Raw genomic sequence first — 11391 nt, 5'->3', positions numbered from 1 at the left:
GGTATTGCCCCGTCCTAGAAAAACTGTTCGTTGGGCAGGCCGCATCTCCGCATTTCGTTTTAAAGTTCATCATATCAAGGGTCCAGGCAACAGCCTGGCCAACTTTTAAAGTCGCATGTTTGGAGACTGCGACTTCCCACAATATTCGGAGGATGGTGCCCAACTTTCCTTGGGCGCCTCTGTATTTACTGAAGTTCCTTAAGTCTCTTGCGAGCTCAAGTGGAGACAGTAAGAAGATTCTCCTATTTTCCAAATAAACGGGTACGTTCTTAATAAAAGTGCCGTGCGACAAAAGGGAAAGGGCGACAGCATTTTTAATTGTTTGCCTCAGGTATTGATTCCCGCTGTTTTTAGGTATTTTCGTAGCTGATTGGTGGGAGATCATCTAGGTTTGTGATTTGGCCGTCTCTGTCAAAGGGTATACGTCGGTTAATGGGGGCGGGGGTGGGAGGAGTGTCAGTTACCCAATTCTAACTCACACAAGGGTCTTCTAGAGGAGTACTTGTGAGAGCAGATCCATGGACCGTCTCTTTGTGGGCTACATATGACCCACGTACTCGATGAGGGCTGGGGGGGGGCAAGGGGGGTGGAGGCTTTATGTTTGGTGGTGGTGGACGCGTTTTCCCATTTCAGCTGGTTACTGGTTAATTCCCAATCATGGTGTACGAATGGCCACGTACAGCATCTTACCAAGATCTTTGCAGTGTACAACCTTTGAGCACTCTACTAAGTGATAATGCTCTGTCATTTGCATCCAGGGTATTCCGGACATTTTATATCGATCATGGTGATAGATGTGTTACCACTACTCCCTACTGCCCACAACCATCCTTTACCGAGCGCGTGAATAGGAAATTGATAGTTAGGTTGATAATGTTTCATGCCATGCCCTAAAAACGCTGGGAGCTTTCTATACCGTGCTTTAACGCTCAATTTCAGTGCAATGTGATTGAGCTGTGTGGACTAGGCCTTCTATCGATTTCATCCCTCACTGAAGATCGTTGTCTGGATAACTCTGGAGGTCCGCCTGTGGCGCCATCGGTGGGGACGAAAGCCACGAAGCAGGAAGGTTTCTGGAGTGAGACTGTAGTGTGCAGAGCGAGACGGCTGGGAGTGCGAGAGGTTTGGAGATCTGGATGGCACACGAGATAGCGAATAGGCTCCTGTGAAGGCGCCGAGTGTGGTTTTGACTGTCGGTTATCACCTCCGCTGTGAAGTGGTTTCCATGAGCAGGCACGATATATTCGAAAACACACCTTCGACTTGGAGGTTATTTGACCGGTTCGACGCCAGTGAAGGTGGTACAGTCTCTTGCAGGCCTAAGTAGTGGAAGGAGGCTGTCATCCAGTCCAAGTTAAGTAACTTCCGTCTGTGTCCTTACCTCTCACTCTGACACTACACCCCCCCCCCCTTCCCACCCATCCGGTGGCGTTTACGCAACGACCACTCGTAATTAATACCTGTCGTTAAAAAGTCGCTTGGCTAAAACACAGATCAGTGAAGTTTGGCTAACTGCAACTGTCTATTCATTGACTATTAATTGCCTTAAAATTCTGTACCTTGGTTGTGTTCTGAATGACAGTGGGTTCATAGGAAATGGTCTCTCTTTGTAAGTCATTTGCTAAAAATATGATCAGTGAATTTTGGCTAAGTGTAGCTACATATTCGGTGACTGGCAATCGTTCATAAAATTCTGTATCTTGTATGTGTACTGAATGGCTGTGGATTCGTAATTGATAGCAGCTGTTTGAAGTAATTTGCTTGAATCTGATCAGTGAAATTTTGCTAACTATAGCTGCATATTCTGTGATAGTTAATGGTTTTTTAAAAATATTGTGTTTTACTGTTTACTGCATGGCCGTGAGTTCATAATCAAAGCAGCTGTGTAAAGGTAATTTGCTTAAAATCTGAGCAATGGATTTTGGCTGACTGTAGCTCCCTATTTACTGACTGTTATTATTTTTAAAAAAATCTGTGTCAGACGTCTACCGATTGATAGTGGGTTCATAATAAATAACACCTGTTTAAAAATAATTTGCTTGAAATGTGATCATGGAATTTTTGTTAACTGTGGCTAACTATTTAGTGACTGTTATTTTCTTTTGAAATACTGTTTCTTTGCTGTCTACTGAGTAACAGGGGTTCATAATTAATGGCAGCTATTTGAAGGTCATTTAGTTAATCAACAACTCAGTAAATTTTAATGCTGACGGTTTTCAAAACTCGTCTGGCTTTAATAAAGGCAAATTATGTTTTAAAGATTATGAACGCTGAAGGAGTTATTTGAGGACCCCAGTCCTTCCCACAGGTTGACCCGATCGCAGATGTTCCCACCCGAATTCCTAGTTATCAGAGCCGGCCGCGGTGGTCTAGCGGTTCAGGCGCTCTGTCCGGAACCGCGCGACTACTACGGTCGCAGGTTCGAATCCTGCCTCGGGCATGGATGTGTGTGATGTCCTTAGGTTAGTTAGGTTTAAGTAGTTCTAAGTTCTAGGGGACTGATGACCACAGATGTTAAGTCCCATAGTGCTCAGAGCCATTTGAACCTAGTTATCAGACTGTTTACTTTTTGCTAGTTTTCCCTTCTGTTTGTTGCTTGTTGTGATAATAAAAGTTGATTTTGTGAAAAATTTTAACATTATAATCCTGAGAGAAACCACGTACTTAAAATAATTGATTGTTTACTTTTTGCCAATTTATTCTTGTACTGGTTGCTTACTTTGATTTCAGGTTCAGTTTTGTGAAAAATCAATTTTTTTTATATATTGTAGGAACTCAAAGGGTTAACAGTGGTAAATTTGAATCTGCATACGGGGCGTTTGCGTGATAACTGCAACTTTGTAGTTACAAGAAACCGCTGACTTCAATATGAGTTATTGTTGCACTTGTCGATTATAACTAAAGTGCAATTACTCACAGAGATCCAATGTGGGTTGCAATTATCGTATGGCAGTGAAACTTGGTAGATATTCTTATGTGTTAATTTGGAGTTCCAATTATCGCCACCAGGTGCAAGTGGTGCTGAGAATGCAGGAAAGGCGTATGGAACTGTTTCCAAATGTAATGGATTAGGAATGGGAAGTGGAAAGAAAAGGTCAAACGAGCGGGAAAGGCATAATTCTGATTTTATGATTAACTACCACTTAAACAATTTGATCAATACGAACAACGGAGACGTCGACGATCTGCTGTACAGCGGCAGATTTGCACTTAGAGGACGAAACTGGATAACTTTTTTCAAGCGTAAATCGTTTCTGCATTAGCGCATTAGAACATCTACCAAGTTTCTTTACCCACACTGGACCTGCGTGGTAGTTGGACTTTAATTATAAACATCTGGTACTTTATACATAAACCTTTAGATCAAGAAACTATCTAATTAGGATCAAATGGCTCCCGTGATCTAGCTTAGCACCGAATAAAATGCGACTTCAGCACGTTACATTTTAGTTCATTGTACGCTCGTACCCGCTGAAGATGGTATGCAGCGTTGTCATCACACGTGGATACAAAGTTAAGCTGGTCTCTGCCCTGAGTTACTAAAATGTGAGTTTGGACACCCCAGGACCATCTCGTAAGTCTTGACATAACTATTCAGTTCGCTGCTGCAGCGTTGTATCTTTACTGAAAACACATGAAGACTTCATCGAAAACTTTTAAAATGTATTTCTACTAACTAAGGCAATATTTCAAACTAAAGTCAATGGAAAGGAGAAGCAGCAACTTGTGGATTGAGAATGAAGCTGTGGTGTAGGGGAGGACGTCGCCGTTAACTGACTGATGATTGGTGCAAGATGACTTGGACATATTTTCTTGTCGGTGTGACGAATGACGGCTTCCACTAAATGTAGAAAAATTTGAGTTAATGCAGATGACTAGGTAATACAGTCATGTGACATTCGAATACAGCGTTAGTAGTATCTTGCGTGACACGTTCTCATCGATTAAACATCTAGGCGTAATGGTGCCAAGCGATATGGAACGAAACGATCAGGTAAGGAAGATAGTAGTGAAGGTTAATGGCCGACTTCGGTTTCATGCTAGGGTTTTAGACAATGTAGCATACGTATAGAGGAGAACGCTTATAGAACACAAGCGCGACCCATTTCTGAGTACTGCTCGAGTGTGACCGATTGCCACCAGGTCGAATTAAGGGAAGACATACAAACAATTCAGAAGCGCGCTTCTATATACACTACTGGTCATTAAAATTGCTACACCACGAAGATGACGTGCTACAGATGCGAAATTTAACCGACAGGAAGAAGTTGCTGTGATATGAAAATGATTAGCTTTTCAGAGCATTCACACAAGGTTGGCGCCAGTGGCGACCCCTACAACTGTCATGAGAAAAGTTTCCAACCGATTTCTCATACACAAACAGCAGTTGGCCGGCGTTGCCTGGTGAAACGTTGTTGTGATGCCTCGTGTAAGGAGGAGAAATGCATACCATCACGTTTCCGACTTTGATAAAGGTCGGATTGTACCCTATCGCGATTGCGGTTTATCGTAATCGCGGCATTGCTGCTCGCATTTTGGTCGAGATCCAATGACTGTAAGCTGAATATGGAATCGGTGGGTGCAGAAGGGTAATACGGAATGCCGTGCTGGATCCCAACGGCCTCGTATCACTAGCAGTCGAGATGACAGGCGTCTCATCCGCATGGTTGTAATGGATCGTGCAGCCACGTCTCAATCCCTAAGTAAACAGATGGGGACGTTTGCAAGACAACAACCATCTGCACGAACAGTTCGACGACGTTTGCGCAGCACGGACTATCAGCTCGGAGACCATGGCTGCGGTTACACTTGACGCTGCATCACAGACAGGAGCGTCTGCGATGGTATACTCAACGACGAACCTGGGTGCACGAATGGCAGACGTCATTTTTTTTCGATGAATCCAGGTTCTGTCTACAGCATTATGATAGTCGCATCCGTGTTTGGCGACATCGCGGTGAACGCACATTGGAAGCGTGTATTCGTCATTGCCATACTGGCGTATCACACGGCGTGATGGTATGGGGTGCCATTGGTTACACGTCACCTCTTGTTCGCATTGACGGCACTTTGAACAGTGGACGTTACATTTTAGATGTGTTACGACCCGTGTCTCTACCCTTCATTCGATCCCTGCGAAACCCTACATTTCAGCAGGATAATGCACGACCGCATGTTGTAGGTCCTGTACGAGCATTTCTGGATACAGAAAATGTTCGACTGCTGGCCTGGCCAGCTTCTCACTAATCGAAAACGTCTGGTCAATGGTGGCCGAGCAACTGTTTCGTCACAATACGCCAGTTACTACTCCTGATGAACTGTGGTATCGTGTTGGAGCTGCATGGGCAGCTGTACCTGTACACGCCATAAACAAGCTCTGTTTGACTCAATGCCCAGGAGTATCAAGACCGTTATTACGGCAAGAAGTGGTTGTTCTGGGTACTGATTTCTCAGGAACTATGCACGGCCTGGCCGTCTCGATCACCTGATCTTAAGCCATGTGACTTCTGCCTGTGGGGCTATCTGAAAGATGTCGTGCTCAGTGTTTCGATTGCAAACTTAGCTGCATTGAAGGCACGCATTACGTAACACATTCTCGACGTGGCCGAGGAAACACTTCGATCAGTTGTCGAACATGCTGTTTCTCGATTTCAGCTTGTTGCATAGAATGTTGGACAGCTTATTGAACATGTTTTGCACCTGTCACACGGAAATTAATAATCCGATTTGATTTTGATTGATGCTTTTTATGCGGTTTTTGGCCTCAGGACAATTAAACCCCGATGTGATTGATGATTTTTATGCATTTTTTTGCCTCAGGAGTTAAGAAACGATTTTTCCGATGTGATAAGACGTTGCAGTGGTGGATTGACTTATGTAACAGTATCACACCTGTACACCCATGCACACTGAGAAGTACAGTTTGCTTAACGTCAAACACGCACCTTAGGCACTGTTGTATGTCATTTGTAATTGACCACTATTAAATTATTATGCTTACAGTAGCATCTGTTGCTGCTTCTTAAAACTATTTATTTTTCTTGTGCCATACGTTTTTCTCCTTACGTTGCAATTTGACTTCATTCTGACCAGTGGTGTTAGTTCTACAGCGGTTTGAAAGTTTAATCATAATCGCCCTGCACATTTCGTATAAGGACCACGAAGGCAAGAGAAATTTGGGTATGTGAATATTCGCTTTCCCTTGCTGAGTTTGCGAGTGGAGCCCGAAGGATAACGACTAGTGCAAGGTACACTCAGCCGTGCACCGTGGGTAGCTTGTGGGGTATGTATGGGGATATTTATGTGAAATGTTTGTTCGTAACCATGTATTTGCCTTCATATCACAAACTTAAAATGGCAAAGGCTTCCGCGGCCAGAGTGACTTGATTTCTCCTGGGTCTATTGGTCACCAGCACAAGTATGCTACTATAACCGTTGCCGAAACGTTTCTCACTTTATGGCGCGGCACCGGGACTAAATTTTTGTGAGCAAGGTGGAATGTGGATAGAGGCAGCTGGTTCTCCACGTTTCTGTCAGTCTTTGGTGCTTCGAAAGCAGTATATTTCTACTATGTATATCACTTCTTACTATGCGAAATTCACTGTACTTAGAGGACTTACACATTTCTTCACAATTCTTCTCAGCCTATGTTTTCCATTTTATATTTGCAAGTATTCCGGTCTATTTTTCTCCATATTCACTTATTTTTATGTAACACGCTGTAGTCTGCTAGTACTGAGAAGGAATGTGGATCCCTCAGTCCTCGTGCAGTGATCAGAGTATCATGCAAGCAGCGTTCTATTCACGAACTCCTAAAGGCATTGTGGCGAGACACGAAATACAAGTTCTTAATTTATCTTTATGCATCACTGATCCGTTACTGTAATTTAGAAGATCTATCTTGCGATTTGTTTCGCTGTAGATACGTAGATCCTTGTTGAATGATACCTGCTGATAAGCAACATTTTTAGATTAAGGTGCTAATCTCTTTTTAGTAAATATCCTCACTTAGAAGTGTTTACTGATCTTCCATCGCCGGTGGTACCTTTACACTTACACTGAACTGGAATCTTTTTTAGGTAACCGAACTAACGGGTAACGCGTAGGAAAAATGAAGTTTAGCTGCACTATTATATTTCAGAATCATTCTGGCGCAAACGATTCATATCGGCGGGAGCAAATTCGTGGGTGCCAAAGCGCCAGAGAGTCGTCACGGCGACAGTGATCATGGGGCCTGGCATTCCAGCGCACGCCACTGGATCGCAGCCGACGAGGTCGAACAGGATTGTGTTCATCGTGATTAATGATTCGCGACATGCAACGGCCTCGCGTTAACACCGACCAGCTGTAAGCGCGCGGCCGGCCGATTCGTTTTGCCCCATTTATTTCGATTACAGGGACATTCATTGCGGCGCGCATCGCACGCTCGCACGCCCAAATCCAGAGTGCGAGACGACCTGCCGTGGCACACAGTGGCCACATTCTCTTCCCACATCTTTCAGCGTCGACTACTAATTCTTTCTTTTTTATACAGGCCGACCACGAACTCCAGCGCAAAACTTTCGGAGGTTATTCGCGTTATCCGAGTATTTTGGTGTAAAGGACCAGTGGCTCTTTGCTAAGCAAAAATTCAATTGTGATTTATTAGGTCTGTTCCCAAATTCCTGTGAAAATACCATAGAAACAGTGAAAAGTCTGTAATATGCATTCACCAAAACGTGCAACACAAAACTCAGGGCAGTGTGAGAACTCGTATAAGACAGATACATACAGTGATACAGTTACTGTGGCCGCTCACTACAACACTACTGTATCGCTCTTCCATTGTTTTCACGAGTTGTACATCGGGTAACTCTTCTTCGGTAAGGGTATCCATACTGCTGAGTTCCACTGTTAAGCGAACAGATAAGACTACAGAATGTACGTTTGGAGCATACGATTGTACGGTAGTGAAATATGGACGTGGGAAAACCGGAATAGGGGAGAATCGAAGCATCTGAGAAGTGGGGCTACAGATGAAAGTGGGGAAAATTAGGTTGACTTATTAGGTAAGGAAGGAGGAGTTACTGCGTGGAATCGGAGAAGAAAGGAATATCGGGAAAACATTGACGAGGAGAAGGGACAGGATGATAGGTCATCTGATGAGACATCGGGGAATGACTTACATGGTACTGGATGGAGCTGTAGAGGGCAAAGCCTGTAGAGGAAAGTAGAGACTGGAATACACACGGCAAATAATTGAGGACGTAAATTGCACGTACTACTGTGAGTTGAAGAGGTTGGCGCAGAAGGGGAACTCGTGGTGGTCCGTATGAAACCAAATCAGAAGGCTGATAACTCAAAAAAGAAAAAAAAAACGGATAAAGAAAAGAAGATAAAGCACTTCAGAAAACCAGAAGGGTAAGCTTTGATGTACTGAAGGACATACTTTCTGTTTTAAGTGCTGACGAAACGATGGTAAGGAAACTGTTCATATTTTGTGTGCCGTCAGTATTCCTGAACGATGGTTTTCATGTGTCCTACGCTTTACAAGGCATTGGTCATACGAAACTCAGCTAATCCTCTAATCCTTTGCTCACATACTATCCTACGAACCATGCATCAAGTGCACAAGGTGTCCCCCCTTCACCAGTCTCTTTCCCCCCCCCCCCCCCCGCCTGCAGACTCATAACAAAGGTCTGAGCATATGTATTAGGTTCCCAGATATGTGAGTAGGTCAAAGACATATTAAGTAATAGAATCCAGTACGCAGTCTTCGACGGCGAGTTTTCTTCAGAGGCAAGGATATTATCGTGAGTGCAAATGGTTTGACAAACATGTGAGCAGCAATGCGCGTCTGTTTGGCGATGACGTTGTGGTGTGCGGTTTGGTAAAGTCGTTGAGCTACTGTAGGAGGATACAAGATGACACAGACAAAATAGTTGGTGTATGAATGGCAGCTAGCTGTAAATGCATAAAACTGTATACTAATGCAGACAAATAAAAGAAATGTAATATTCGAATACGGATACAGAACTAGTAGGGTGTAACTTGCCACAGCTATGTCGATTTAGTATGTAGGCGTTACGCTGCAAAGTGATGAGAAATGGAAGACGCGTGCAAGGACGAAAGGCGAATTGTCGAATTCGATTTATTGGGAGAATTTTAGGAATGTGTAGCTCATTCATAGAGTAGACTGCCTGTACAACACTATTGCAACCCTTTCTTGGGCGCTGCTCTAGAGTTTGAGATTCCAATGTGGCCGTATTAGAGGAAGACGTAGAAGCAATTCAGGAGCGTGGTGCTATTTTTGTTGCCTGTAGGTTCGATCAACACCCACGTATTATGGAGGCACTTCGTCAACTCAAAACGGGAATCCTTCGGCGTTCTTTTCACGTAACACTAATGGGAACGTTTGGCAGACTACAGGAAAAATCTAGTGTTGCCAATTTCGCGCAAAGGCCACTATGGCAAGATAAGAGAATTTATAGCTCGTTCGGAGTCATGTAGAAAGTCGTTACTCCCTCACTTCATTTTCGAGAGGAACAGAAAAAGAAATGACTGATAGCGGTACCCTCCGCCATGTACCATACCAAGGACTGCGTATGGTTCTCGGTTCGTACTTCCGCTATGCATACATGCGACCGTACCGATTTCTGGCGTCATTGCACCTTTACGCAAAGAAAAATTGTTCTGTGGTCAGAGATGCCAGGCATGGATAGCAGTTTTAAACGGACGGCGGGCGAGCCTGTGGTGTGACTGGTCCAGTGGACGACAGAGGGTGGGCTGAGGCATGTAGCCAGAGCCGGGTACATGCTAGGTTGTGGACTGCATGCGCTGGAAGTGCTAAGGCGTCGTCCGCGGGTTGCTGTTTAGGCGGCGGATGGCGGGGAGCGCATCACATCGGAACTAATGTTTCGCACTCCTACTCACTTTGGTGAGCGGCGGAATTTTTTTGGAATTTCAACTAAGTTATTAGCTTTGGCCGTAACAGTAATTCTTCGGTCTGTGATCGACTCTGGTTGCGTGCAGGTTCAAACAAAATGGTTCAAATGGCTTTGAGCACTATGGGACTTAACTGCTGAAATCATCAGTCCCCTAGAACTTAGAACTACTTAAACCTAACTAACCTAAGGACATCACACACATCCATGCCCGAGGCAGGATTCGAACCTGCGACCGTAGCGGTCGTGCGGTTCCAGACTGTAGCGCCTAGAACCGCTCGGTCACCCCAGCCGGCTCGTGCAGATTCATCCTGTAAATTAAACTGTTCTCAGTTAGCAAGTCTCGGGATCGATTATCTCATTTCCTCTGGGACACATCTCATTGGATGTAGCACCGAAGAGCAAGTTGGGCTTGTTATTTACTATAAACGCCTCCAGAACAGGCCATGGAGGCTAAATGGTACCGACCGGCCGCCGTGTCATTCTCAGCCCACTGGACACGGATATGGAGAGGCAGGAGGCACGTGGTCAGCACAGCGCTCTCCCCGCCATATGTCAGTTCACGAGAACGGAGCCGCTACTTCCCAATTAAGTACCTCCTCAGCTCGCCTCACAAGGGCTGAGTGCAGCCCGCTTCCCAACAGCGCTCGGCAGACCGGATGGTCACCCATCCAAGTGCTAGCCCAGCCCGACAGCGCTTAACTTCGGTGATCTGACGGGAACCGGTGTTACCACTGCGGCAAGGCGGTTTGCTATTATTGACTATAGTGTCACGAAACTTTATCCTGGCAGAGGTCTGAAAATTTCCATATATGTGTGGCTAATCGGATGCCTTTCTGCTGTAAGCATTACCGGGTGTGTAATTCATGTTTAACTGAGAAGTGATGTCTGCTTCAGAGCACCTTCTGATTGGGGATATATGTCCTCAGGTTCCACTGGCCGAAATTTGCATGTAAGGGAGTTAATTAATTTCTGTGATCACAAAGCTGTCAATGAATCACACAAAAAGTTTAACTGTATTATTCCAGATTGCCTCATGTTCAAGAGGCAGAGTGAACGGGAAAGTTGGTTAAGACTGATAGTGACAATTTGTCGTTTACACAGTTTGTTCTTTGTCTGGGACTATAGTAAGGTGAGCCATGTACTGATGCATTTGATACTACGAAAGGTTGATTTGTGTGCGGCCACATTAACAGATGTTATGCTCTATTGAATTGTAATTAAACTTTGCTGTTGGTTCTTTTGTATCTATAGAACGTTGGTTTTCTCACAATCGATTAGGCTAATCTGGCGTTAAGTCATTCATATATCAGTATCCCTGTGGCCAGTTACAGTGCACTAAAGTTAGTGTTTCTTGTTTAGTTTAGAAAGAACACCTTAGATGATTTTAATTTTTTAAAGTTATTGGCTTTAATGTTTAAAGAAAAAGAAAACTTCAGCACTCTAGAACTTCTTTGAGTATTCTATA

General features: G+C 44.3%; 1 pseudogene; it reads right to left on the bottom strand.

Annotated features, from left to right (window-relative positions):
• Positions 1-10558: 10558 nt before the first annotated feature.
• LOC126459165 (5S ribosomal RNA) lies at positions 10559-10676 on the bottom strand (annotated as a pseudogene).
• Positions 10677-11391: the final 715 nt, after the last annotated feature.

The sequence above is a fragment of the Schistocerca serialis genome, chromosome 2, assembly GCF_023864345.2.
Source record: "Schistocerca serialis cubense isolate TAMUIC-IGC-003099 chromosome 2, iqSchSeri2.2, whole genome shotgun sequence".
NCBI classification, from domain to species: Eukaryota; Metazoa; Arthropoda; class Insecta; order Orthoptera; family Acrididae; genus Schistocerca; species Schistocerca serialis.
Note: the sequence above shows the minus strand (reverse complement) of the source record. Positions and strands in the feature narration are given on the sequence as shown.